The 4995-nt window shown below is 38.6% G+C and overlaps 1 long non-coding RNA gene across 1 annotated transcript; it reads right to left on the reverse strand.

The window, feature by feature from the left end:
* Positions 1-43: 43 nt before the first annotated feature.
* Positions 44-4685, reverse strand: LOC103603404. Its single transcript, XR_551614.1, has 3 exons — positions 4578-4685; positions 1540-1720; positions 44-656 (listed from the first exon to the last, which is right to left on the reverse strand). It is a non-coding gene; the product is annotated as an uncharacterized LOC103603404 (long non-coding RNA).
* Positions 4686-4995: the final 310 nt, after the last annotated feature.

Here is a 4995-nt window from a genome sequence, read left to right on the forward strand (position 1 = left end):
AGAGAGAGAGAGAGAGAGAGAGAGAGAGAGAGAGAGAGAGAGAGAGAGAGAGAGAGAGAGAGAAACAAAGGGCATTTACAAAAAACACGCCCAACATCATCGTTAATGTTGAAAGACTGAAAGCTTTCCTCCTAACATCAGGAATAAGGGAAGGATGTTTGTTCTTGCTGCTCCCATTCAACATATTCAACATGAGGTTCCAGCCAGGGCAATGAGGCAAGAACAAAAAGTAAAATGCCATCTGATTGAAAGGAAGAAGTAAAACTATCTCTATGTGCAGATGACATAAACTTTATACAGAAAATCTTAATGAATCTACTAAAAATTCATTAGAGCTAACAAAAGAACTCAAGAAGTTTACAGTATACAAAATCAATATAAAAATCAATTGTTTCTCTATACACTAGCTACCAACAATTCGAAGTGAAATTAAAAGATAATTCTGTCTAGAAAAAGGAAAAAAAAAAGATAATTCTGTTTATAATAGCATCAGTTGGCTGAGGGCAACACAAAGGAACTCTCTGGCTAGGTGTCCCCTAAACAGCCCAGGGAAATCACCAGAGAAATGGGCATCCCTGAGCCCATAGCCACCAATATTCCCAGCAGCTGGGGAGCATGGTAGATCTTGCACTACACCAGCGGGCAGCAAACCTTTTCTGAAAAGAGACAGAAAATATTTTAGGCTTAGCAGGCCAGCCTTTTTCTGCAGCAGCTACTCAGCTCTGCATGAAAGTAGCCACAGATAACATGTCAAGGAATGGGTGTGATTACACTCCACTGAAACTTAATTTTGAAAAAAGGCTGGATGCCAGATTTGGTCCACAGGCTGTAGTTTGTTAGTCCCTGTACTATACTTAGGGATATAAAACTCTAAAGGAGAGTGGAAGAGTAGTACGGGAGGGGTGAGGGGGGGTGGCTGTGAGGGTGAGGGAGCAGGCAGGCACATGGGCTGCTCTCAACAAACAACTTCTTGGCCTGGGAGGTTGGTACCTGGGAATTGACTTTATAATTATTTGCTATATGCATTTGTTTTAAAATGTACTTTTCTGTATATATTCTATTTCACAATAAACCAAGCATAAAAACAAAAATAACTGATAGCTATGCACGATCAAAAACACTTAAATTTCACTCCCACAAAGAATTTTTTCCTCTCCTTACCTAGGTATTACCTCTGCAGAAAAGCTGTGAGATTTTTGGAGGTAGAAGATTTTTCAAATAAAAAAGGAAATGTAATGGGTCTAGCTCAAAACCTCATTTTGAATCCATCCATATCACTAAAAAATATTAAACTTTCTTGTTCCTAAAACCTTAAAGCCCAACCCAATGATTTCCATTGCACTTGAAATTCATTACGCTTGCTGTGGCCTCCAAGCAGGCTGCAGCTGGCTCCCATGGTGATTCCAACTTGTGTAAAATATGTATATTGATCATACATATACATCATCCCAAAGCCTTTCCTCAGCTCCAAAAGTTTATTATTCACAAGTTAGTGTGTGGCATTTCTGGATGTGGTTAGTAAAAGTGATCAGCTGGCACCTGGGAAGGCTTTGCCCCTTTCCCGCTGGGCCTCCTTCCTGTGTCCATCCTGCAGGGGGCTGGCCTGGCCCAGGACTGCACCCTCTGGAAACTGTAGAGTGAGTGGACATCCTGGGACTGCTGCTTCTGGTGGCAGGCACTGTTAGGCTATTTGCTATCTTCCTTGTGGTGTGACTCCTCCCTGGAGGTGATAACAGATGTCATTTGCTGGAAAACTTATTTCCACATGTGCTCACACACTTTCTTCCTTATGAAATTTTTAAAAGCAAATCCCCAACAGAACCATTTCACCTGTGTACATTCTTAAGTAGTTGTCTGTAATAAAGATAGTAATATAATCACAATCTCATTATCATACCCAATAGAATTCACAATAATTCTTTATTATTTATGCCCTGTTTGTGTTCAATTATCCCTGATTGTGACCTCAGACTTTGTTTTATATATAAAACAGTTAAGTACCATAAGACAATGGGACAATGCCTGCAATATTTTAGGGAAAGAAACTATGGCCTGAAAATGTTAAATTTGTTTTCTTTGTAGTTTAGGCAAACATTCTATTACATACGAGAACTGAAAGATTATAGCACCTGGTTGTTTGCTTTTAGTGTATATATACCACCATTGATTGAAAAATTTCCAGCAAATTGAAAGATTGAAAGATGAATTGAAAGATGAATTTATTTTTAATGTATGTATACCACCATTCATCGAAAAATTTCCAGCAAATTGAAAGATTGCAAGACGAATGGGAAAACTCGGTAAAAGAGCAGTGTGAGCATTGAACCCACTTAAATATTTATTTAAGCTCAAATAAATATGGAATTACAAATACACAGTAGTTTGTAAATGCTATATGTCTTAACAAAGTAAAAAATAATTGCAAAACATTGCAGGGCGCTGGAAAGTGATCTGATTTCCTCGTCTTTCATTGCAAGGAGTCAATTCATACTGTCTAAAATGAAAATAGTTAAGAGAAACATAATAACTTCAACTTCATGTTTTTCACTAACTTCAATTTTAGACACGTCTTTTGGGAGGTAATATCTCTGGTGGTAAAATAGTGTTTATCTCAACTTCGGTAGTTACTTTAGTTTCATTTCAATTTTTCTTCTGTTAAATTCAAGTAAAATATAGTTTTAAATTTGATAAAATGTGTCTATTCTTTTACTTGGTTATTTTGAGGTCATGGAATTTGGATTGATGTTTTATATTCTTTGGCATTTACTGTGTTTCTTGAGTTTTTTGAAAATGATGAGCATGCATCTTTTTGCTAAAAGCACTGAAGTCATCATTTTTTTAATATGGGCAGCATCAGTAAACTAAATAATTGTGATTATGTTGGAATGCTCTTCCTGCTCCTTTCACTTGCTTGCTTCTGCTGAGATGTATGATAAAAGCTACGGCTTATTTCAAGAAACATAATTGATATTCAGAAGTATACTCACAAAGAATAAGCAACCACTTCATACCTACTAGGATGGCTATTTTAAAAAGATAACTAGAAAATAACAAGCATTGAGGAGAATGTGGAGAAATTGGAACTCTGCATTGCTGGTGGCAATGTAAAATGATGCAGCAGCTGCTGAGGAAAAGCTTAAAAGTTCCTCAAAAAGTTAAATATAAAATTACCATGAGTCAGCAATTCCATTCCTATGAACGTAAATCGGGAATTCATACTGATGCTTTTGCCAGTGTTGGTTTCAGCATCATTCGCAATAGAACAAAGGTGGAAACAACTCAAGACTGTCAACAGATGAAAGGATAAACAAAATGTTGTATACACATACAATGGAATATTACTGTCATAGAAAGGAATAAGCTTCTGACACATGCTACAACATGGATGAACCTTGAAACTATCACGCTAAGTGAAATAAGACAGTCACAGAAGGACAAATACTGTATGATCCCACTTATGTAAAATACCTAGAATAGGCAAATTCATGGAGACACAAACTAGATTAGAGGTTACCAGGGACTGGGTGAGTGAGAATGGGGAATGACTACTTAAGAACTACAGAATTTCTTTTTGGACTGATGGAAAAGTTTTGGAAATAGTGGTGAGGTGGCACAACATTGTGAATGTAATTAATGTCTGTGAATTGTACATTTAAAAATGGTTTAAAATGGCAAATTTCATGTTATATGTATAAGAATACTTCAGAGTTCATGGAAAAATTTGTATTAACTTTCTTTTTTTAAAAAAAAAGATGACCGGTAAGGGGATCTTAACCCTTGACTTGACTTGGTGTTGTCAGCACCACGCTCAGCCAGCAAGCCAACCGGCCATCCCTATATAGGATCCGAACCCGTGGCCTTGGTGTTATCAGCACCGCACTCTCCCGAGTGAGCCACGGGCCAGCCCTGTATTATCTTTCAATTCTAGTTTTTCACAAACTTTTTTAAGTACCTTGTATGTTACCATGATAAGAAAGAATAATCGATGGATAGATTCATTCAGCATACAAGTTTTCATACAGAAATAGTATATGATTTTATATTGAATCACAAAATAATACTGTGTAAAAGCTGCAAAAAGGTTTGTATCCAATATTATTACTTTTTAACCTAGGAATTTCAAAATTTATGAAGATGCTCATTATAGCACCATTTAAAATATAAAAAACTGGTAGCAACTTAACTAACAATAGCTGAATGGTCAGACAAAATATGGTAATTAACTTTAGGGAAAATGATACTGTCATCAAAATAATTATAATTAGGTAGCAACATCGAAGCTGATTGTAATATTAAATAAAAGGAAAATTTTGTATATCGTAATTGGAAACATATAAAAGCCTGTATACATGTGGGAAAACACCTAAAAGAATAATAATGAGGTGAGCGTTTTGGGAATGAGTAATTTTTAAGTAACTTTTTGCTGTTTTCCAGGCTTTCTGCAATTTTGACATATTTTATTAAAAATTAAAATGAGGACGGCATGATCTAATTAGACGGCATGATCACAAGCTCACTGCTCCAGTGTGGAGGCAGATGACTTCACCGGGCGAAGAATGGCGGAGGAAAGGATTCACCACATGCGGGGTTCGCATTAGAGTTCCTGCAGCTGACGCGTCCTGGCCTCCGACTAAAGGCTTCAAGGGGACTGCGATCCCAGCGCGGGCGGCGTCCTGTCGGCGCTCTCCCACCCACATTCTGCAGGAGACAGAGAGTGAAACATGATTCGCTGTTTATCTGAGATGCAACTTCACTGGGCGTTCTACATTTTTATTTCCTATATCTGGGAACCCTACCTCCCCGCCCACCGCCTTTCCTCCTTCCTCACCTGCAGCCCGGTCCTACGCCCCCTCGCGTCTCAACCTCTCCGCACTAGCACCCCTTTACCTCCCTCCGGCCCACACTTCCGTGCCCCGGATCCCCGAATCCCGTCCCCCGGACCCCCCACCCCCACCTCACGGTCCCGGGATCCCTGTCCCCGGCTCCTCACCCCGG

Source organism: Galeopterus variegatus, unplaced genomic scaffold (assembly GCF_000696425.1).
Source record: "Galeopterus variegatus unplaced genomic scaffold, G_variegatus-3.0.2 Scaffold4590, whole genome shotgun sequence".
NCBI classification, from domain to species: Eukaryota; Metazoa; Chordata; class Mammalia; order Dermoptera; family Cynocephalidae; genus Galeopterus; species Galeopterus variegatus.